The sequence below is a fragment of the Panthera onca genome, chromosome B4 (genome assembly GCF_046562875.1).
Source record: "Panthera onca isolate mPanOnc1 chromosome B4, mPanOnc1 haplotype 2, whole genome shotgun sequence".
NCBI lineage: Eukaryota > Metazoa > Chordata > Mammalia > Carnivora > Felidae > Panthera > Panthera onca.
In genome coordinates, this window is record NC_138345.1 from 132,304,135 (window position 1) to 132,328,606 (window position 24,472).

Here is a 24,472-nt window from a genome sequence, read left to right on the forward strand (position 1 = left end):
GAACCTTGAGGACATTATAGCAAGTGATATAAGCCCATCACCAAAGGACAAATGCAGTAGGGTTCACTCATAGGCAGCACCTGGAGCGGGAGTAGCCAAGTTCATAGCCACGGAAAGTCGAATGAGGGCTCTCTCTCTGCCCCTCCCCCACCCATGCTCTGTCTCTCTCGGTCTCGAAAATAAATAAAAACATTAAAAAACAAAAAGAAACACTGTAATAAAAGTGATGGAGGACCACTCCAGGATCCACGAGAAATACTTTCTTTAAAAGAGCATTCATGCGTTGCCTGGGTTTGAAGTCAGGCTGCGATTTGCTTTCTAGGTTTGTGTCCCTTGAGCCACGGTCATCTCTGCACCCCCATGGCGCCAGCACCCAGGGCCAGTCTCAGAACAGTTTCCTGAGTGAGTGAGTGGTGCAGGCGTAGAGGAAGAAGGAATTCGTGGGCAGGAGGAGGTGAGGAGCAGGAGAATCAGGGAAGGCTTCCAGGAGGAGGGGGTCGAGGGTATGGAGTTTGAAGAGTGGAAGATGGGGTGCGGATGGGCGTACCTCAGGGCTAAGCACCAAACCCTCGCCCAGAGGATGTTGAGGGGGATGAGACAAGGCGCCAGCTCTGCCCAGCGGTGATGTCACGCCTGGGACCCAGCCTGACCCCAGCTGCCGGGGGTGGTCTGTCAAGGGGCCAGCCTTCCCCATCAAACACCCCACTGAGCAGTCTGCCCTGTCACCCTCCTCCTCCCCGACACCCACCCACCCGGGGCCGTATCAGTTCCTCCTCCAGCCCCACCTCCCCTGGCCGGGCCACCATCACCTCTCCCGGCATCACCACACCTCTGACTGGCCTCAGGCTGCCCTCCCCCACAGCCACTTATTCATTTAGTAAATAGCATTGCGTGCCTGATTAGGATCCCACAGATGAGGAACAAAGCTTTGGCCCTGCCCAGTGGGGAGAAAGACAATAAACAAGGAAATGGTGAGTGTATCATATGATGGCAAGCAGCAAGGGCCAGGAGGAAAACAAAAGAAATCGCCAGGAGGGGTCCTTATGACACCTCTGGGCCCTCAGGTAAGTCCAGGATCCAGGCCCTCTGGGGAAGGCTGCCTGGCTGGTCAGGCCTGCTGTGAGCTTCGTACCCTGGCCACCCCGCAGCCCCAGTGAAAGGAAAGCCATGTTCAGTGTGGCCTCAGGAAAAGGGAGCGCCCCAGGTCGGGCAGCTTGCCCAAGGCCCGGCAGCTTGCCCAAGGCCACAAAGCTTGGGGATGTGCTCCTGAGGCACGTGCCCAGGCCTCTGTCCCTACTTGGCCATCATACGACAAGGTGTGGCTGTGAGATCTCAGGCAGGACATGGTCCAGTTCTGAGCTTCCGCTTCTCTTCCTGTAGGACGGGCTCCAAGTGATGGGAGAGAACACTGCAGAGATCGGCGAGGCCCAGAATCCCCCTGGGCGGCTGGAACGGGGCAGCCCAGGGCGGGAGAAGTCAATGTCATCCTGGCCCCATTTAGAAGCAGCCTTTATGCTGGTTCCAGAGCAGGAGACCCAGAATCTCATAGTTGTTTACAAACACAAAGGTAAGAGGCCTGGCCTGTGCCCTGCTCTGGCCAGGAGACCAGGTGACAGACCCCTTTGGGGTCTGTTATGTTGACGAAGTTTTGGGGTGATGGCGGGGTGGTCCGGAGCCGCCGGCCAAGAAAGAATTCTTGAAGACGCCTTTGGTGCACAAAGGTCATTTTATTAAAGCACGAGGACAGGACCCGTGGGCTGGAAGAGCTGCCCTGGGGTCATGATGGGAACTCATTACACACCCTCGGGTTGGGAGGGACTCAGGGATAGAGTGTCTCTAAGGTATTTTGGAAGCAAGGTTTCCAGGACCTTGAGGGGTTAGCTGTTAACTTTTTAATAAAACCTCAGTCGTGAGAGCCTTCAGATGCATATCAGGGGCCATAGGCTTGGAGTAGGATTGCCAGCATAGGTCCTGGGGCAGTTGACTTAAAGGAAGTAGATTTACAGGATCCCGGAGGTTGGGACAATGTTAAGTCAAGGTTCTCTTTTGCCCCCTAGCAAAGTGTCATCACGGAGGCAGCTGAGCCCCTAGAGGGTGGTCACTCTGCCGGTTTCAAGGATTTGGCAATGGGCTGCAGGCAGTAAGGGAATTTCATTTTATTTGCCTCAGTTTCCCACATCACCATGGCAAGCACTTTAACCCCTTTCCTTTGTTCTTGAGTGTCCGAGGAATTTCACACACATCCCACCTGGGGGAGGGGGGGGGGTTGCTGTCAGCTGCACTTTGCCCTCAGCTTGCCCCATGCTCCCTCATCATATCCCCCCTGAACAGTTTTGACCCTTAAATCTTTAAGGTGGCTGAAGGTGGAGGGCCTCAGAGACGTCCCTACCTATAAGTCAATATTGGTCAGTCGGGGAACATACCGAGGAGTGACAAAAACATAGAGGCAGCTGAATCCAACATGGGCAACGTGTATGCACCTCCTTGAGTAGAAAGGATCATCTGTCGGCTTGAAGTCATTGCAGAGATGGGGTCTTGGGACCAGGCAGAGAGACACGGGAGAAAACAGCAAAACAGAATTAGAATAACTAGAAAGATTAGCCCAAAGGAAAGTCCTTCGGTAGCTGACAAAAGTCCTCCAATCTAGATGTTTAACCAATCATTCAAGGAGAAAGAGGGATTGTTTAATGCACCAATTTGAGTATTTATGTCAATTAGAAATCCAGAAATATTTTTGCGGTAGTCTGGAATGTATATACAGCGTTTGGGGAGGGGGGGTTGTTTGTTTTGTTTTTAAATTTTTTAAGTTTATTTATTCATTTTGAGAGGGACAGGGACAGCATGAGTAGGGGAGGGGCAGAGAGAGAGAGAGAGAATCCCAAGCGGGTTCTGCACCGTCAGCACAGAGCTGGATGTAGTACTGGAACTCACGAAACCCTGAGGTCATGGTCATGACCTGAGCCGAAACCGAGAGTTGGATACTTAACTGACTGAGCCACCCCGGCGCCCCAGCATTTTGTTTTTAGGAGAATATAAGTTCCGCCTCGTGCAGCAGCTAAAATGTATAATGCCATTCTATTTTGTAGAACTGTTTCCCGCATTCGAGTTACTTCTCGTATTTGATAACATAATGCTATTTTGAGAGTCGTTTGAGGCCTTAACCATATGACAAGTGGTGTTTAGCCATCCTATAGAGTCTGTTTTGTTCAGCAATCAGGTAATGAATAAGAGGTACTTTTACAGAAACAAGAAACATATGGGTTAATGGTTACAGCAAACTACAAACCCCGTGTCTCCCAGGGCTGCCAGTGAGATTTTTAGATGTCAGGCTTGAAGCATCCTCGGATGAGAGTGGGAACAGGCAGCAGGAATCAGATTGGTCTTTCTGGCCTGTAACTCAAAGGTCTGCTGTGACCCTGTGGGATGGCCCATCGTAAGAAGGAATTATCAGTAGAAATTGGGAAAGGAGAATGAAAAAGAAAGGTACAACCATCCTAAGAGAAGTTTGAGGGCTTGCACAGATTCCCGGGAAAAAGAAGGCACGTAAGGTTGCTAACTGATTTCCTGGAAAGGGGCTGCAGGTTTTATTTTATTTTATTTATTTATTTATTTATTTATTTATTTATTTATTTATTTTTTGTTTCTAATTTATTTTTATTTTATTTTTAATTTTTTTTTTAATATATGAAATTTACTGTCAAATTGGTTTCCATACAACATCCAGTGCTCATCCCAAAAGGTGCCCTCCTCAATACCCATCACCCACCCTGCCCTCCCTTGCAGGTTTTATTTTAGATACAAGAGCCCACGAAGAATGCCCCTCTCACTTTACTGCCTAATTCGGCCCAGTAGGGGCCCTTTTATTTTGGAGTTAAGTCCCCTGTTGTCTTAGACTTTCCATCTTTTGAATAAACCAGATCTCCTGGGTTTATATGGGGTGGGTTTCTAGTAACTGTCAGATCAGGTTTAGGGAGGGTACGGTTTGCATGGTTAGAGATTTATGAATTAACCAGGCCTCAAGTGAGTAATAAAGACGATAGTCTTTATCTATCGAAAGGTCTACAGTGAGAAAAGTCTTTGGATACAAGTATTGGGGGAATCCGTCCCATTTTCCGGTTGTTTAAATAATCATATGCCCATGGGGTCATATTATTATCCCCACAGAACAACAAGCACAGAAGATGGTCTATACGTGACCTATTGTGACAATTTTTCTGAAGTTTACCTCAAGCTGTCTAGTTTAGGCAAACAACAAACATTTCAAGATGATCAGAACTAGAATTTAACATCCATAACGGTGCGTTGGTGAAACGTAGTTTTTCTCTCTAAAAACCCCCCTTCCCAGAGATAGCCGAGTCGACACCCATGCATTTGTAGAACAAGTCCAGTCTTAACAAACCTGGCCTAAGTATTTACATAAATTCAGCAAGAATAACGATTGCTCATGAGGATCTTTTAAAGTTTGCTTTGCTGGAACCCTTTATAAGGAATCTCCAGACTGAACTTTTGTAGCCTCTCCAGGCCAGAAGCCAAGCCAAGCACTTGCCATCAGACAAGGCCTGCAGTACCCGTGGAATTGGACGAATTCCTCTTCACGAGGTCTCCAAGATACCCTGAGGTTCCTGCACCTGCCAGGAAGTGACCTTCTTTGCTCACCTGGGAAGGGTGCTGGGAACTCTGTAAGCAAGGTACCCGGCCAACATTTCCAAGGGACTTTATGGCTCTGTGTTTCATGAAGCCAACCTTAGTTCCTTAAAGCTGTCTGGTCATATCTGAGTCTATGCATGTTAATCTCAAATAGGACATTCCAGTCAAAGCCTTGGTAAAATAACCAGTATTTCCAACGGTGACCTGTGACAAGATGAACAGATTATTATTGAACTTATGCAAACAATTGTAATTGCCGTGAAGGAAAGGATATTCACTGGAGAGCTTTTGCATTTCAGAGGGTTTGGGGAGAGAGAAACGATAAATGCTTCAGTTTACAACTGAGTACTTGATGACATTTCTGTATATCACAGATATCGTAAGAGAAAGTTTCCTTAATCTGGAAGAGGAAACAGAGAACCAGCCATATTTCCAACAAGAGTCACAAGACTATAATCTTCCTCAGTTCATTCAGTCCCATGTTCCGAATTCTTGTTTGGTGTGAATGCAGCTTTTTAGTTCTGGAAATTCTTACCCATTTTGGTATTAATCTTAAAGATGTCAAATACCTGTATTTGTCCCAAAAGTTCTTTTTATAAATCTCCTTGAAGGAGAAACACGTTTTGTGAGAGAATAAGAACAATTATAAATGACCAAATCTCAGAAACGGACATTGTTAAAGATCTGATGAGAGTTCATTATGATGCAATTGACAAAAGAAATTCAATTATTTGTGACACATAACACTTCAAGTAATCAGAATATGAAGTGATGACCTTATACCGAAACATTAAAACTTTAGGAATTGCATATATATTTGGGCAGTTACAACATTTACTTGTGCAATACAACCTAAGGTTTACCATTGTATGACAGTGGCTTCCAAGTGACTTGGCATCCCAAATAAAAGGGCCTAATTGGTCAAAAGACTTAATTTACCGTTTAAATCCTGGGAAGTTTGTTAAAACTTAAAAAACCCATAAAGCACGTCCAAAATAGGATTAAGGATCATTACAAATCTTAAAACTTTGTTTATTCAACCAAAGTGGATCCTGAAGGCGAATGGATAGCATTATATCGTTGTTCGCAAAACCTAGCTCCTTTAACATTGAGAAGTTTTAACTAAGTAATCAAAGACCTGATAAAGAAGAAACCTAAAGCTTTGGTATCTCCGGCCGACCAAAGAGGAAAAAAAAGCCTTTATTTACATTTTCTTATCAAGAGCAGATCAACAGTCCAAGAAAACTTTGTCTTCTGAACAGAGAGAAAAGCAGAATTTCAACCTTATACCAGTGTACTTTTAAAATTCCATTCATCTCAACCTTAGTCTATCCTGAGCACAATTCCTTTCCAAAGATTTCCCTTCACGAACCTTCTACAACTTTCCTTTGCCTTCAAACTTTGTCCCAAAGCCATTTCTCTCCCACAACCAGTCTCGTTTAGGACAGAATTACTTTCTTTTACCCTCAACAAAAAATGTATTTCCATTCCTTATATCTTTCTTACATATCTCCCACTTTCCTACATACAGGGTTGCTTTCCTTATTTCCATCAGTCTTAAGTACGCTTAGCAGAATTTTAACTCTTAGGAAACCTTAGTCTGCAATTGAGGACTCAGTAACCAATTGAGAGGTGTTTACGCCAGAATTTTTTAGATGGTAAATTCATGAGCCAATTAAGCACAAAGCATGTTTTCCAATAGACCCAAATAGCCTTAGTTTCTCTGCAATAAGCACAAACGTACGTTCAGTAATCAAAGCTTTAGCACTCCATCCTATCTGGAAAAGACCTAGATGTCCAATGAATTTAATCTGACTTGTCATGCAACCAAAACTTTAAAGTTTCAAGGTTACCAAAGCCTTTGAAAGCTATCTTAACAATTACCCATGAAAACTTTGAGACAGACAAAATTAACTATCATTTTAAGTCATCTTTTTGCTAACAAATTGCAACAGAGATAGCATGAGCTTATCTGACCTTTAGTCAACCTTGGTAGAATGAAAGTTTCATAGTTAATGCTGATAACCTTAAAGACCAGTTCCAACTGAAATTAGTTTAAATTTTTTTTTTAATGTTTATTTATTTTTGAGACAGAGACAGAGCGTGAATAGGGGAGGGGCAGAGAGAGAGGGAGACACAGAATCCGAAACAGGCTCCAGGCTGAGCTGTCAGCACAGAGCCCGACGCAGGGCTCGAACTCATGGACCGCGAGATCATGACCTAAGCCAAAGTCGGACGCTTAACCGACTGAGCCACCCAGGTGCCCCAAACTGAAGTTAGTTTAAACACTGAATATGTTTCCCCTGCGTCCACTTAAAAGTCAATCAATTTATCCCCATTGTCAGTTTTCACCTGGGACACCAGTGGGGGTATCTGAAGTGGGTGGTCCAAGGGGGTGCTCTTTGCTCCTTGACCTCAAGGGTGGGAGGGGGAGCCAATGGTGCCTGAGGCATTGAGGATGGTATAGATCGGAACCAGTTATGTAGACCACACCCAAGTTGGTGCAGAAACTGGAGGGGGACAGGAGGGCAGAAAAGGCAAGGTGCCAGCAGAAGCAGAGAAGGAAAACCCCGATTCAAAACCTGAGCTCCGACAGAGGAGCAGACGCCATGTTTATTCCACCAAAGTGGAAATATGGAGTCCACATCAGGCCAGAAAAGACCAGGAATTTCCCCAAAACAAATGGAGCTTCAGCAGCTGCTTGGGAATACTCCTTAAAGTCCCCATCCCAAGGTGGACTAACCACAGTTGGCTCCAATTATAGCCGGTAACCCGGGAACTGAATGAGGGAGAAGCCCTCACATCTATTAGGCAGAGGAACAGAGAGAGAGAGTCAGCGTCCCCTTTGTCAGGGATGGTTGGTGTTTCCTCCGGTGACCTGGGTTCTATTAAGAGGGGGCCTGTTTAGACAATTACCATCCAATATATCAGGAGGGAGTTTACTGGCCTGGTTACTGACCAAACACGTTCTGCAAGAGGCCATTGGAGCCAGGTAGCCATGAAGGCCTGGCCCTAGGGTACCTCCATACATTTTCCGTTTACTAAGGCCACTCAGGGTTGCAGGAAATCAATCCTTTCTACATATCGCAAGCCAGATTGTTTCCAGTGGGTTAAAAAGGCATCTCTCGGGGACCGAAGAGAAGCTCCCATGCTCCTAGAGAGAAAAGGAGAGAGAGAGAAAGTCCATTACCCCCAAGAATCCCCTCCGACGTGGGTGGTGTCCTATGAGCAGGATATGTCAGAGGCTCCTGGTGTCAAAGCGACCCAGGTGTCCCTCGAAAGAAATTGCTATGACCACCAACCAGCCGACTAAGGGCTCCTGAATGAGGGATGTTAGCGTCCCCCGACTTCCCCATTGCATTCTGGACTACAGATGGGTGCCTGGCGTATGGACCAGAATACCTTGAAAGCCGTGCCCTAAAAGGCTGTGCCTTGAAGAACATTCCCTGATGGTCATGCCCTGATTACCTAGTCTTCGAAGAGCATGCCGCAGAGGCCATGCCTTAGTTTCTTGAATAACCTGTCATTTTTAACCCATGGAAAACACTAGAAAAGTTTTACAAGGGGGAATTACCCAATTTTAAGTAGTAGTGAGCAGAGGACATTGACAGAAAACGGTAAAGACAGAAATCCATCATAATCTAAGTGACATTCCAACACATATGGATATGTGGGATATGTGTGATATTCCTCGGACTCTCCCGGCTACCCAAGAACAAAGGAAAAGGGTTTAAGTGCTTGCCATGGTGTTATGGGAAACTCAGGCAAATGAAAAATTAAATTCCCTTACTGCCAAGTCCTTGAAACCAACAGAGAGTGACCTCCTTCTAGGAGCTCAGCTGCCTCCATGATGACGCTTTAATTTTTTTTTTTTATAACGTTTATTTATTTTTGAGACAGAGACAGAGCATGAACAGGGGAGGGGCAGAGAGAGAGGGAGACACAGAATCTGAAACAGGCTCCAGGCTCTGAGCTGTCAGCACAGAGCCTGACGCGGGGCTCCAACTCACGGACCATGAGATCATGACCTGAGCCGAAGTCGGACGCTTAACCGGCCAAGCCACCCAGGCGCCCCCATGATGACGCTTTATAGACAACTTCCCTAGGAAATGATCCCCGGTTGGGTCTTAATTCAATCGGATGCTGGTTTCCACCAGCTCTCAGTGGAGGTCTCCCTGCCAGAAGCGGCTAGACCAGAGATGAGGGGATCACGTTAGATCAGTGAGGAGGAAACCTCACGTGGGAGTCAAGATTGGCAGACGTCCTGGTGGCTTAGGTGGCTGTCCCGTGCCCAAGACAGACAACTTTGAAGACGGACAGGAATAAAGAGAGGGCATCAGGTTTCTGGGTCTTATTACCATCCCGGCCAGGGTACTAACTTGCAGCCAAAAGGCAGGATTTCTCCTCCCAGAAGAGTTGCCACGGGCTAGAGGATTGCAGCCTGAGCAATCGACATGAAAGTGACCCAATAGGACCACCCTCCTCAAAAGGCCCCTGAAATGAGAGGAAAGGAAGAAAAGAGAAGGTATACTCACCAAATGTGCACCGAAGCTCAGAGTCCAGATGAAAAGACTCTAGTCCCACAAACTGGGCGGCATATGATGAAGGTTTGGAGTGATGGCGGGGTGGTCCGGAGCCGCCGGCCAAGAAAGAATTCTTGAAGACGCCTTTGGTGCAAAAAGGTCATTTTATTAAAGCATGAGGATAGGACCCGTGGGCTGGAAGAGCGGCGCTGGGGTCGTGATGGGAACTCATTACACACCCTCGGGTTGGGAGGGGCTCAGGGATAGAGTGTCTCTAAGGTATTTTGGAAGCAAGGTTTCCAGGACCTTGAGGGGTTAGCTGTTAACTTTTTAATAAAACCTCAGTCGTGAGAGCCTTCAGATGCATATCAGGGGCCATAGGCTTGGAGTAGGATTGCCAGCATAGGTCCTGGGGCAGTTGACAAAAAGGAAGTAGACTTACAGGATCCTGGAGGTTGGGACAATGTTAAGCCAAGGTTCTCTTTTGCCCCCTAGCAAAGTGTCATCACGGAGGCAGCTGAGCCCCTAGAGGGAGGTCACTGCCGGTTTCAAGGGCTTGGCAATGGGCTGTGGGAAAGTAAGGGAATTTCATTTTTCACTTGCCTCAGTTTCCCACATCACCAGGGCAAGCAGTTTAACCCCTTTCTTTTGTTCTTGGGTAGCCGGGAGTGTCCGAGGAATATCACACAGATCCCACCCTGGGGGTGGGGTGGGGGGGGTGTCGCTGGTGTTAGCTCTACTTTGCCCTCAGCTTTCCTCACACTCCTCATCAATGTGACCTTCCGGCTGGAGGCGGAGGTGACAGACGAGGCTGGCTTCGTGGCTCGCAGACACTCCCTGCTCTGAGTTGGGTGCCAGAGGAAACGGCAGGAAAGCAGGAGACCTGAAGTTCAGGGCTGGCTCCATATTTGCCAGCTCTGGGTGTTCTAAACCTCTCTGTGCCTCAGTTTCCACACTACAGTAGAGGTGGTCCCTCCGAAGGGGGTAGGAAGAGCAGATCACGGTGGATAAACCGTCCTCTACTGGGCACGAGTATTTTCCAGTTGGTGATAGTCTTGGAGGCCGAGGAGCCGTGGCCACTGGAAACAGGGGGTGGGTGGTGGGGGTCACCTCACATGCCTCGTTAAGCTCCAGAGGACACATTTGCTGTGAGTTGCTGAGAATGTGGTCCGGAAGCAGCTTTGGGGGGCGGGGTGCAGCTGGACGGGATTCTGGGCTCAGCTCCATCCCCCTCACTGTGTGGCATGAACCCGTCACTCCCGTCTCTGGGTCTCTGCTTCCTCTTTGGGGTCTGGTTGCAAAGATAGCTTGGGGACCGGGCCCCCCGGGGGCTAGCCTGAGGACCCAGTTGCTTTGAACCACCCACCGCCCTGGGGTGAGTGACATAATCTACTTAGGCAGCCCTGGCACCCACCCAGGCTCCTTCCTGTGCAGAGATGACCAACAAGATAAAGGCACGGCCAGCATTTGGGGACAAGGCTTCCAGGAGACGTCAAGCAGTGAGCAATGCGTGTGTCCAGGCCAACAGGAAGGAGGGAGGGGTGGGGGAGACGGAGGGCAAAGCCGAGGCCAGGTTGATGGGGACCCCCCACTGTGGACAGGCATCTGTGGACAGCAGTCTTAATGGCACCAGGGTGGTCTTCAGGGGGTCTGGGTAACCCCTGTCTCCATCAGCCCCAAGAGACTTGCTTGCTATGAGGGCAGCTTAAGATGCATTTCTTCCGGGGCGCCTGGCTGGCTTAGTCAGGAGAGCATGTGGCTCTTGATCACGGGGTCATGAGTTCGAGCCCCATGCTGGGCATAGAGCTTACTTCAAAACCAAACAAAACATCCCTTCCTTAAGATCACCCCACCCTGCACAAGCCCTTCCTGTGTAGAAATTTGGCCCCACGGTCCCTTGGGAGTAGCTGCACACTGCCCCCCCCTCCCCACTTTCTGGCAGTTTCTCCAACAGGAGAGCCAAAAATGGGCCATGGGGGAAGGGGGAGGTGCCCCGTGAGAAGGGGAGAGCTGGGGGCTGGATGCCACTCTGCTCTGGGCTGGTGGGCTCCCACAGCCCCTGGGTTCTATGGACTTCCTGAGCCTGTCCACACCTGACCCAGTGAGCCCAGTGGGGGACAGGTGGGCAGCGGGGGTCTGGTGGCACTGGCAGAGGTATGACAGTGGATGGCCTGTGTGACCCCTGCAGTCGGCCTCTTAGCCTTGGCTGGTGGCCACTCGCTCATCGGTGGCTGTCCCAGAGCAGGAAAGGACCGAGGTGGAGGGGGGTGGGGAGGAGGACATATGTGCAGCCACCAGGTCCAGGGTGAGTCACAAGCTCCGTGATCGTGGGGAAGTCACTTTGTCTCTGGGCCTCAACTTTCTCTTCTGTCATTTGGGGCCACAAGCATCTGCCTCACCAAACGGCTGGAAGTTCAGCAGTGATATCGTTCACATGTAGACACAGTGCTCGTGAAGTTCTTGCAGCAAGAGCCCTTGAAAGAATCCTGGTGTCTCCATTCCCTCGAAATTTGGGCCAGTTGGGGAGGGGTCTGCTTGATTCGGTCCTGGAGCGCTTTTCAACTCAAAAAACCCAAACTCCGGGAGTCTGATGACTTCCCTGAGATGGGGGAGAAAAATGACCCACTTTGCCGTCCCCCCCCCCCCCGCCCCCGCTCCATCCACCTCAGCAGGTGGCGTGGAAAGCAGTCGGACCAGCCACGGTTCCAGTCAGGAAGAGGCCATCATTCTGTGGGGCAGGGCTGCTGGCCCAGGGAGCCAGAGAGGCCGGGCCTCCATACCGGGCTCTCGCTTCTCAAGCACAACCTCCGGGCCGGTCGACGCTCCCTTCGCCACATGTACTCGCTCTGCGCCCTCACCCCAAGCCAGGTGGTGCCTGTCGGTATCGCTGTTTGGGGGGTAACCAAGCCCCAGAGAGGTGATGTGACTTGCCCAGATCGGCAGTGGAAGTGAGACTTGAACTCGGTCTTGTAAGGGTTAAATTGTAGTGTAGGGCTAACCTATAGGCTTGAGAAATAACAGCTTTGTTTTAACACTGTAGATTAAGAGATAACAGCCTTGTCCTATCAATCAAGGGAACAAAAGTTCAAGGAAAATCAACTGGATTAGTGTTTGATTGGATTGGGGCAAGGGCAAGTCAGAACTGTCCACCCCCATCTGGGAACTATTTCTCTGTTCTGTTCCCAGGTGATGATAAGACGATGTGGTCAGCTCTGAAAACTCGGCTGTTCAAGACAGCGCCCTGGTCAAGAGTGTCGGTCCCGATCGGTTGGCCTTGCCTCTCATGGCAATAAACTTTGTTGTGACTGTCACAATGCCCGCAGCATTGTTTCAGGAGTCGGGTGGATGCAACAGTCTGTCATGTTGCTGTGATCCTAAGACTTGAGAAACAAGACTTCATGACTGGAAGTGTATCAGTTATCTGATGCCGTGTAACAAACACACCCCAGGCATCGTGGCCCCGAGGAACCAGCAGTATGGGTTTGCTCGTGATTCTGCAGTCTGGGCGGGGCTCGGCAGGGACCCCTCATCCCTACTGCGTGCGTCGTCATATGGGGTGCCCGACCAGCCTCCCTCACGTGTCTGGGGCTGCAGTGGGGGTGGCTCAGCGACCAGGGACGGGCTGGGCCTCTCTCCTCCCTTCATGGTTTCTAGGACCCCTCCCTCCATGCAAGCCTTTCTCTAGGTCACCCTATTTCCTTACACGGCCTCTGGCTTCAAAGTTGGAGAAAATGGATGCTGTAAAGCCTCTTAAGGCCAAGGCCTGAAACCTCTCAGTCACTTCCAAGTATCCTAGTGATCAGAGTCGCGCACAGGCCACCCAGGCCCTGGGGAGGCGAGATCGTGGACTGTGCGGCCGAGCCACAGCGACGGGAGGAGTTGTTGGCAGTCGTTTGGGCAGCCATTTTCCACCCAAGGATCCTGCCCTCAGAACGGGCCACTGCCTGCCGACAGACTCCTGTGTCACAAAAGCGGGAGAGTGTTGATGGTGACCCATGGGAATGCGGAGGAGGGAGGGCCCAGGACGTTCCTCAGTGGGACAGGAAGGCCTCTCTCCTCAGACTTCTGGGTCTTTCCCTCCCTGGGCCCAGCTGCCCTGCTCCCAGCCCCCAAGGGGTAAGGAGGCTGAGCCCTGGTGAGGAATGAGGCCCGGCCTGCTCATCCTGTTGGTGACAATCCTCTAAGGACCCTGCCTCTGCTTTGCAGGGAACAAATGCTGTGGCCCTTGCCCTCCACCTGCCCTGCCCTGCCCTGCCCTGCCCTGGTCCTCCCACCCCAGCCTCACAAGTTCTGAAAAAATGTTGGTGGGGAAGAGACCATGCAAATCCTTCCCCACCCTCCGCCCTCCGAAGACCTCAGGAACTTCCCAGTGGCCACCCAGCCCAGGCTCTGGAGTTCAACCCTTGTCCTGCCACTCTTCAGCTGTGTGATCTTGGAAAGGTTTACTTACCTCTCTGTGCCTCAGTTTCCTCATCTGAAAAAAAGGAGAAAAGAGAAGGGCAACTGTGACCACTCTGTGCAGGCGCGTTCTAAGCACTTTGCAGCTAGCAGCTCCTATAATCCTGCCAACAACAAGGGCCAGGGTGTGTGTGTGTGTGCGTGCGTGCGCGCGTGTGTGCATGTGTCTGTTGTTCATTTCACTTTTACAGCTAAGGACATGAAGGCACAGAAAGGTCAAGTAACTTGCCTGAGGTCACACAGTTCATCATCACTCCAAAGCCCATGCTCTATCCAACCCCCCGGCGCCTGCTCCCCACCTCCTAATTCCTTTTTTTTTTTTTAATCATTACGGTAAAATATGCCTACCAGAAACTTGACCGCGTACGGTGCGACTTTCACCGCCATCCCTCTCCAGGACCGTTCGTCTTCCCCAACTGGAACCACGCCCGTTCAACAATCATCTCCCATCTCCCGGCAATCACCACTCTTTGTGTCTCTATGAACTTGACTCTGCCAGAGACCTCGTGTAAGTGGGATGAATCATACCGCATTTGGTCCTTTCGTGACTGGCTTATTTCACTCTGTATAACGTCTTCAAGGTTCACCCATGTAGGAGCACATGTCAGTATTTCCTTTCTTTTTAAGGCTGAATGGTATTCCGAAGTATGTACGGACCGTTCATCCATCAGTGGACCCTTGGGCTGCTTCTGCCTTTTGGGTATTGTGGATACTGACGCTATGAACACGGGGGCATAAATATTTGTTCCAAAACCCTGCTTTCAGGGGCACCTGGGTGGCCCCGTCGGTTAAGTGACGGACTCTTGGTTTCGGCTCAGGTCGTGATGTCACAGTTCGTGGGATCGAAGCCCCGCATCGGGCTCAGCGCTGGCCGCAAGGAGCCTGCTTGGGATTCTCTCTCTCTCTCTCTCTCTCTCTCTCTCCCCCTCTCTCTCTCTGCCCTTCCCGGGCTCATGTGCGCTGTCTCTCAAAATAAATGAATAAACCTTAAAAAAAAAAAAAAAGACCCAGCTTTCAATTTGGGGGTGTATTGTACCCAGAAGTGGGATTGCTGAACCATGTGGAAATTCCATGTTTAAAGTTTTGAGGAGCTGCCTTACTGTTTTCCACACTGGCTGCAATATTTTGCCTTCCCACCGGCAGTGCACAAGGGTTCTTGACTCTGGTGTGACCGCAAGCCCTGGGTGAATGCTGGCAGCCCGGGTGGGCGCCTGGAGGGCCCGGTAAAGAGCTGGCAGAGGTGGTCCAGTGGCTCCCGAGGGGCGTGCCGGGAATCCTGGCGGGCACCCAGACAGCCTGGCCTGCGGTGTTCCCTCCCATGGACACTGAGCCTTGGACTCAGTCCCTGGGCTCTGACCTTCCCCAACCCCACTCTGCCAGGACAGGCCACCCTGGGGCAGAAGGGATGAGGGGGCCAGGGTGGGGCACACGTCTGCACCTGCAGGCTTACGGCCATAGATAGCATGGTTAGACCCTTGGGCAGGAGGCTCCCTGCTCGGCCAGGCCTCACCTTGACCTGCTGCATGGCCTCCCCTATCCTCCACCTTCCCCAGCCTCAGTTACTTCCTCCTCTCCCCAGGTGACATGCCTTGTGGGGGACAAATTCTAGATACTGGCTTTGTGACCTGGGAGGTGCCAGTCTCCTTTGAGGAATTCCCAGGGCCGAGCCCCTCATTGTGCCAGTGACTCTTAATGAGTCAAGGGGTGTGGACTCTTCTAGAACTCTGGCTCCTGACTCCTTCCCCAGCTTTCTCCATAGCTCGCCCATGCCACCAGCTTCCCCGCCAGAAGGCGTAGGGCCAGTAGGCCCCAGAAAGTCTGGATTCATTGAAGTTCCTGGTCCCGGGCTGAGGGTGGGTGCTCTGCTCTCCAGAGAAGGTACCAGAAGTAGGATGTCTCTTCTGCATAAGCTCCAGCCCTGGCAGGGTCTCTTTAGGTTGTGGGGGCCCCAACCTCTGCAGCTCCGGTCCTGGCTGGGGGCAGGGCCCAGACCTTCTGACGAGCATCAGCACAGAGCCTAGGCACGTGGTCTGGGCCTCAGGACCTTGGGCCCCATGCACTGCCATGGATCGAAGGCCATGGTGATGGGGTCTTATCCTAGCAGCTAGATTCTTTTGGCCCTGGGCAGGCCCCAGCCTCTCTCCGATCCCTGTTTCCTCACTGGTGCAATGGAGCAGGCTGGAACTCAATGGCCTTCCCAACTAGAAGATTCCAGAAGGAGAGAATTCACTGAGGGAGGATTCTGAGCATGGACCACCCAGGAGCAGTAGCAGTGGTGGCCCTCGCTGTGGCCTAAGCACTGGACATGCCTAAACTAACCTATTCTCGACAACAGCCCTCCTCAGTAGATATGGTTCTTATTCCCATGTTACAAAAGAGGAAACTGAGGCACAGAGAGACGAAAATGGCCTAAAGCTGCAACCGTAGCCGAACTCGAGCCCTGCCTTCTTCCTCCTTGTTCTAATCCGCAGTCCTACACCACAATGTGGCTGAGGTCTCTTTAAACCCGAATTTTGTGGGCACCTACACCCGAGTCTTCCACCTCGCAGAAAGGGCACAGAAGTGGCCAGAAACCCTACCACAAAAGCAGGTTGTGTAAACCGGAGGACGGGCCGGTCAGGGGACGTGAGAGGCCCTCTGTGTGTCTGTGCCAGTCAGACCCTGTCTGGGGGAGGGCGGGGCCAGAAGCGAGAGTGGCTGGCCCGGAAAGGTCTGGAAACCCTGTCACAGGAGGCGTCGCTAAAGAACCTGAGGGCAGAAGTGACTCTTGGCCAGCGACTCTCGACCGGCGACTCTCGGCTGAATTTTTGAAGGACTGGCTTTGCTCCGACCGGCCCCAGGCGGTGGCATCTGGGATTCCTCAGAGCCAAAGCTGTCCCACAATAAAGAGCTGCGGTGACGGAGAGTGAGTGTCTCGTGTCACTCCGCGGGGCCAGGGCGCCGGAGGAGGTGCCCTTGGGGCCCCGCCAGGTCACAGGTGTGAGGCTCAATCCGCAATATCTGGGCAGTTCTAGCGGCCTCAGAAGTTGAGGGCACCTACATTTCGTGGGTGAATTTCTCTCCTCTTCCAGCCCCACCCATCAGCCTGGCTCCAGCCAGACGGCCTGGACCCTGACCAAGGGGCTATTACCATTCGTGGTCGTCAAAAGGACAAGACCTACCGGCCTCATGGATCGCCTCTGGGCCTGGGGCTTTCAGGCTCTGACAAGTGACTTCAGACCGGCTGTTCCCAGGGTCACTCACCATCTGGGCCTGGGAGATGTGGCCGCGGGGCCGCGGGCAGGGACTCGGCCCGGCGGCCGTGAGGACGGGACCCCACCGATGGGGCCCAGGAGCCAGAGCTGCCGTCGGACAGACAGGCCGTGAGTCAGCGTCGCTGTTCTGGGGCCTCACCTCTGTGGGGGCCCCACCTCGTGGGACCCAGCCCCCCGAGGCTCACGCCAGCGGGCCACCCTCCCGGGTTGGCCGTGCGCTTCAGTGGGTGTCGCCTGCTCGGCTCCCACCTGCTGACTCAATCCATCCCTCAGCACCCGTGGTGTCCTTGGAGCTTGTGGGGGTCCTTAGGCTGAATCGCTCGCTCCAACCCCCGCCCCCCCCCACCACACACTTTCCAGCTACGACTAGTCCCTTCCCCATCCGTGCGCAGCCTGGATGCCCTTTCCCCTCTTTTGCTGGGTTTCTAAATCTGCCCCAACCTTCGAGGTCTGGCCGATGCCTCCTCTACTCTCCCAGTCCCCCAGGTGGACCATGTGGCCGCCTCTCTGCCGAATTTCTGTCTCATCCACTGGCCTGGGTTCTCCTGGGGGCAGGGGTGGGTCTGAGTCCCCTCTGCCTCTGCTGCAGCCTGGAGCCCAGAGCCCGGCATACAGTAGGCTCTCAATCAATGAGTGGATATAACCTCCCCACACCATATGCTCGCCTTCCGCTCTCTCTGTGGGGTTGGCCGCCGCGAGGGAGAAGACCCGGCGCCTGGTGGCCAAAGCCCTGGCTCTGGAGTCCGGGTCCCGGCTCTGCCTCTCGGCCATCAAGTGGGCTCTGTCAGTTTCCTCACATGGGGAGCCAGCACGTGAGGCCCGCAGGGGCTTCTGGAGTTAGGGGAGGGGGGGACGGGGTGGGGAGGCAGAGGGCTTGGAGACAGAGCAGGTTCCTGAGTTTCTAGGAGTGGTTGCCAGGGCCCAGCTAAGTGTGCGGCTCATGGTACCAAAGGTGATGGGCGTCTTGGGTTACACCCGTTTGCAACCACACAGCGGCCCTGGCCCGGATAAAAGGGCTGTTTTGGTCTCAAGGCCTCCCCTGCTGGAAGGCTAGTGCTTCTTTCTCTGGGTTCCCACCAGCCCTCACGTCTCTGATGCTTCTTTCCTATGCAATAGTATTTACTGAGCACCTACTACGTACCGGGGTGGGCTGTGCCAGGTGCTGGGCCAACAGCAGCGGGGGCAGGACAGAGGGAGCCCTGCCCTGGTAGGGGTTATGTTCAGTGGGGGAGGCCAGCAAAAGAAGAAGCGTAGGAATTTACCTAGTATGCTAGATGGAGAAAAGTGCTATGGGGATGGAAGGGGGTCAGGCGAAGGGACGGGGGAGCTGCACCTAACTGGGGTGCTTGGGGAGCGCCCGCATTTGGGTGGAGACTGGAAAAGGAGGAGCCCCGTGGGTCCCTGGGGGAAAAGAGGTCCAGATGGAGGCAACAGGCAGCACAGTAGGTTGATGAGCTCGGGGAGTGTGGAGGGAGGGGGCCAGGGAGGCTCCAGCCTAGACCAGGTGGGGACTCGTGACCCCCGAAGCACCCTGGCCTCACTTTGGGAGAGATGGGAGCCACAGCATGATTTGCGCAGCAGAGGGAGGTGGTCTGACTTGTGCTTTGCGGAGTCATGCTGACCGTTCCGCAGGGAGAGGAACAGGCATGGGGAAGCTATGGCAAGGACGCAGGCCAGGGCCCTGGAGGACGGATGGGCAATTCCGGAGCCCACAGGAGCCCCTTCGGAGGGAGGAGCACCAAGGAATTGTGGGGGAGAGCCCGGGAGTCCCTCACCCAGGTCCTGAACCCTTTGAGAATCCAGTAACCGTAGACCCTCTCCCAGAAAAACGGGCGTGTGTGAACACACACACATTCCCACAAGCAAGCACACAATCACATCCACGCATGCGTATACTGACACTGATGTTTTATGTGTGCACGTGCACTCCCACGTGCTCACAAACACACACGCCACACGCCTGGGAATTTTCGGAGATTCCTGGCCCCCTGTCTAGTCCATCCCCTCTACTTAACTGAGGCTTGCAGAGAGAAGGAGACTTATCCAAGGTCCTGGAGGCAGAGAGGACTTGACCCGCAGGACCTGGCCCAGACAGGCCTGGAGCATCAGGAGACCCCGGCCTTACAGCCCTCCGTCTCCCAGCACTGAGCTAGGCGCCAGAGCAAACCCCATCTCATCCTTGGGCCAAAGGGGCCAGGCAGGGAGGCTGGGATCCTGAGCACTTCCTGTCTGGTATCCTGGCCTCCCTGCAGGCCTTTCCGTAAGCACTTTGGCAAGGGAGGAGAGGAGGTTAGCCCTGGAGTCTGAGATGGGTGGAATGTATACTTAGAGATGGGCTGGGAAGGTCCCTGCGGGCAAAGTCCGGGAGCAGCAAAGACCTTGAGGTGGGAACTCTCCAAATGAGGCTTGAGCGAGCCCTGTGGGAACCAGAAGTCGGAGTGGCCTCTGAGGGGAGGACACGCCTGGGTTGGGTCCTGAAGGATGAGTAGATTTGCCAGAAAGGCTTTCTGGGCAGGAAGACTGATACACGCTAAGGTGCAGGGCTGAGAAAGGTCAGAGAAACTTACAAGCATTTGGGAGAGCTGCCTGAGGGTGCTTTTGGGAAGGGCTCATTTATGGGGGGCGGGGGATGGAGTGCGGGTAGGGGTAGGTGAGGGCGGGACAGGAGGGCTCTGCACTTTGGACAGCAGGTGATAGAGAGGGGAGGGAACCGAGCATGCATTGAATACCTCTGCTGATGACCCTCATGTAATCGGGCGGCCACCCTCCAGCCCATTCTGCAGATGAAGAAGCCAAAGGCTTTGAGCCAGCTCACTCTGCCAGCCAGGAGCCTTGGCGAGGGCCGGTGCTTGGCCCTCGGCAGGGGTCAGGGACTCCTCACCTCGGGCACCCGGGGCCAGGAGTGAGATGACCCGGGGAGGGAAGAATGTGGCTCCCGTGGGCCAGGCAGCAGCTGCCGAAAGGGATAACAGACCTAGCGATTGTTCACAGAGCCAAATCGGCCCCAGGTGAAGGGACTGCGGAGCTGTAAGGTGACACCGCCTCGGACTGGCTAATCTTGTATCTGAGCTTCTTTAGCTCCAGGGGCCCACAGCTTCCCTGTCTACTCTGGGGGAGGGGGTGGGGAAGGAGGACCACCTAGCAAGCCCCCCGCCCCCCCCCCCCCCCCCCGCCTCCCCTACGGCCCCTTCTGTGGCTTTACAGATAGACCAGAAGTGAGCCAGGAGGGAGAGGAGGGCGGGGTCCAGATTCCACTGACATCAGTGTGATGGTGGGTGGTGATTATTCCCATTTTGCAGATAAGGAAAGTGAGGTTTAGGGCATTGAAATGACTGGGACACACAGCAGAGCTGGATTAATCACGCCAGTATTCTGCCTCTCCACTTGCTAAGCACCTCCTGTGTGCCAGTCCTCTCTCAATGCTGAAGAAACAGAGGGGTGTCTCCCCTCCTAGTCAGCTCTCTCAGCGACGGGCTCCTGGTACAGGGAGGGTGAAGAGGTGGGGCCTGGTTGGCTGGCCTTGCCTTTTGGCCAGTTGTGTGTGGCTGAGCCGGTCAGATGTCATTTCTGTTGGGCTGGGAGGGCCGGCTGGCCACCCACAATCCCCAGCACGGTGAGACTGCCGGAGTGCATTGGGCAGATGGGGGCTGACTTTGGTATGGCCCCTCCAAGGCCGACTCCCTTGCGGCCTCACAAGAAGCTTGGAATCTAGAAAGGTCAGGAGAACAAAGACAGAGCTGGGGGGAGGATGGAACCCAGGGAGCGGGCCCCCAGAGTTGACCTGGCCAGCTCCAGGCCGCGCAGGGCAATCCCACACTTGTTCCACACAAGTGTTCTGGGGGGGGGGGGGCGGTCACCTACCCCTGCACGGGCTTGAGAGCACCCACGTGTGGATGGGGGTGCCCTCGTGAAGGATACAGGGTATAGCCCACTGAAGCAGGGCCTGGGGGACATAGCTTTCCTAAAGTAGCCATTTCAGACAGGTCCAAATGAACAGCGACTGTTTTTTTTAAGCACAGCTGATATGCACACAGATGACCTTAATTCATTCATTTTTCTTTTTTTTTTTTTCTGGCAAATGTTTATTGAGTGCCTCCCGTGGACCCAGCCTGACACTGGGTGCTCTGGAGACGGTGGCCCGGCGGTCATGGTACCAGCCTAAGACAGTCTGGCTGGTGGGCCCTGAGGAGGGCGCCTTGCGTACAGAGGCCCATCTCACCCTCTAAGCACCTTTAGAAGGGAGGCTTCCTTATCCCCATTTCACAGATGAGGAAACTGAGAGCTAAACCGCTTGCACAAGAAGACCCAGACCCAAGCCAGACCTCTCTGGTCCCTGAACCCGGTTACACCTGACCGTGGGACCCTCCCCACAGATTTACTTCTCATGCCATACCACAGGCAGGGCCTGGAGGTTCAAGGACAGGAGGAAACATCTGGTTCACACCTGATTTTAAAAAACCAAAAGGGAGACAAGCTATACATGTAATGGATTCGTTTTTAGGTCACAACAAAATGACTTCACATCAAATGAACTGCATCAAAAAAAAAAAAAAAAAAAGTCATGAGGGAAAATGAGAGGCCGGGGCCGAGGCTGGAATCTTACTTTCCACTGGACATCCTTCAATAATTTTCAAATTTGCACTGTGTACAGCTATCACCTATTCACCCAAATCAATGACAAAATGTCAAGGGACAAAAAGGCATATTTGTGGCTCAGGCCTTGATCAGGATCTTTCCTGCTCATAGGGCTGGGGGGAGCCCCTGCTCATCACGGGGAGAAAGAACACATACTAGGTGAGAAATGAATGCTACCGACTGCTCGCTGTGCGTACCCTGGCCAATCTGGGTGTGATTCCAGGCTCCAGGGCCTCCCAGTCTCGTTACCCTGGGCGTCCTCGGATGGCAGCTGTGAAAATTGAGGGCTACGGTGTTTTTTTTCCCAGCTTGGTGCTCATGGGCCAGCGTCGAGGTTTCTGAGACGCCCAGAGCAAGCCAGACCTGAAACCGTGCTTCTCTCGTGGGCCAGGAAGGATGCCCAGGTTGCTGCAGGAGGAAGAGTAGATTCTCCCGGGGAAGTCAAGGGCAAGGAAAGCGTCTTTGAGATGGTCCTTTCCAGATGACAAGATTCCCCAGGCAGAGGCACGGGGAGAGGCATGGAGAGGTGGAGGTAAGCCTGTGTGAGCGGTAGTGAGGGCTCCGTTGGAGATGGAAAGAAAAGGGCAGAGAGCTGGCTGGAGGAGCAGGTAGGGAAGAAGATGCTGACATTTGGGGGCAGAATAGATGGCATTTGCAGGCAGTGACACGACACCTGAAACAAGTGAGTCATACGGACAGTACAAAGGGTAAGGGATGTACTTAGAGCGGTGCCAGCTAGGAGTGATTTTCACATTTTCAAATGATTAGGGGGGGAAAGAAAACCAAAAGAAGAATAATTCAGAACACAGGGAAATTACATGAAATTCACATTTTAGTGTCGTTAAAATAAAGTTTTATCGGGACACCACCATGCTCATTCCTTCAGCTACGGTCTATGGTTGATTTTCTATTACAGTGGCTGAGTTGAGTAGTTGAGATAGAAACTCTGCCGGCAGAAAAGCCTAAAATATTGACTAGCTGGTCCTTATAGAAAATAGTTTGCCTACTCTTGGTTTAGAGGGAATCTCCAGGGAGAGGAGGGGTGGGGATGAAGCTGGTGAAGGGACAGAACCAGGTCACCAGGGCCTCCTTCTGCCCTGCCCAGGCACTGAGCTTAAGCTGAGGGCACGTGGGAACCATTGAGGGGTCAGGGGGAATGCGACCTGCTCAGATGAACGCTGGTGAGGAGTCATACCGACTGCTTGCCAAGGATAGATGGTGGGCAGGGGGCACGCGGAGCAGGAAGCCCAGCCAGAGGCAGCTCCAAAAGCCTAGCAAAGACCAGTGGGACCACCCTTGAGGACATTTGCCGGGACCTAGCTTTGAGGCGTCTCCCTGCCTTCCCCGTGCACCTTCGCCTACGGTTCAGAGGCGTGTTGGCTGTATACCCAGGGTGCCCCGCACGGGGCCGGAAGTGACTGCTTCAGGCCGGAGTCCCTGGGCGGAAGGAACTTCCAGAAGGGCGGGAAGCGCGTGGAGGCCGCCTGGGAGCCCGGAGCAAGATCAGGAGGAGCCAGAGTGTGAAGGGGTGGGCGCTTGGAGAACCGATGGTGTTCAGATGGCAGGAGAGGAGACCCAAGAGGTGGGCAGGCGACGGACCATGGGACTTTTAGTGCCCGCTGAGGGGAGCGAGGGAGGGGGAGGTTTGCTCCCTGGAGTTCCAGGGCGAGGAGTCACGGGGCCACGATGACTCTGGGCATATACAGCGATGGAGGGAGTCGGAAGGATACAGGCGGACAAAGCCCGTGCACCCCGGCGGTATACTCTGGCCATCTGCACAGACACAGACCTGTGTGGACTCGGTAAAAGGCCTAGCGCCGTGCACGCACCACAACAGAAGACCAGGCCTCTGCACACGACCATAGATGGGTGTACACATAAGCACAGCTGCCCAGAGCCACGCACGCACACAGGCCCCAGTGGCCTCTCCGCGCGGTCACGGATGTGTGCACACAATCACCGCTCAGGTACACGCAGGAAGGGCCGCCAGATCCGGGCACACACCATAACACAGATGTACACGCCCATGCACTCCCGGGAGCTGTAGGTCACACAGTCCCATGCACACAGCAGAACACGGGTGCACACATCCACACACACACCAGAACCGGACACGCGGACCCTTGCGCACGCCAGACACAGACACAGACACACACACACACACACACACACACACTCTCTCTCTCTCTCTGACCCGCCCCGCCCCCCATCGCACACACAGCCGCCCAGGACGCACCGGGCCGTGGGCCGGCGCACGCACGGTCACAGGCAGGGGCGCGCACACACACACACACACATTCGATCGCACACGCGGGAGGCGCGGAGCGGCGGCGGCGGCGGCGGCGGCGGCCGGAGACTGCAGCCCGAGGCGCCCCCCGGCCCTGCGCGGCGCGGCGAGCGGAGGGGAGGGGGCTCCAGTGGGGGTGGGGCGGGGGCCGGAGCCGCCGAGCCCGGCGGGAGCGGGCACCTCTGCGCGCCGCGCTCGGGCCTCGCCTCCGCACCCCTCCCCCCCCCCCCCGCGCGCCTCCCGGGGGGCCCCTCCCCCGCGCCCGTCCGCTCGCCGGCCCCCCGCCGCGGCCCCGGGGTGCAGCCAGGCGGCCGCGCCTGGCCCGCGGGACGGGGTGGAGGTGGGGGCGGGGGGCGGGGATCGGGGCCGGGCCGGGGCCGCGCCGCCCGCGATGCCGGGCGCCCGCCGCAGCCGCCGCCGGAGCCCGGGATGGGGCGAGAGGCTGCGGCGGACGCCAGCATCTCCCCGCCGGGGGCCCCGGGGGCCGCGGAGCCGCCGCCGCCGCTGCTGCCGCCGCTGCTGAGACCCGGCGGGCGATGGGTGAGTTGACCCTGGCGTCCCGGGGGGCCCGCGCCGCAGCCCCTCCATCCCCGCACTCCGGGCCCTCCGCCTCCATCTCCGCGCCGCCTCCTCCGCGCTCGCGGCGCCCCCCACCCCGTCACGGCTCC

At 54.0% G+C, this 24,472-nt stretch overlaps 1 protein-coding gene across 2 annotated transcripts in view; it reads left to right on the forward strand.

The window, feature by feature from the left end:
* Positions 1-786: 786 nt before the first annotated feature.
* Positions 787-24,472, forward strand: part of MGAT3 (beta-1,4-mannosyl-glycoprotein 4-beta-N-acetylglucosaminyltransferase) — a 57,076-nt gene continuing 33,390 nt past the window's right edge. Inside the window, exons 1-2 of one of the 2 annotated variants that reach the window (XM_060656290.3) lie at positions 787-1,064; positions 1,381-1,567. The gene's annotated coding sequence lies outside the window, so the exon portion shown is untranslated. Of the gene's footprint in view, positions 1,065-1,380; positions 1,568-23,409; positions 24,345-24,472 lie in introns of those variants that run through there. The other variant, XM_060656289.3, reaches the window with a different exon arrangement.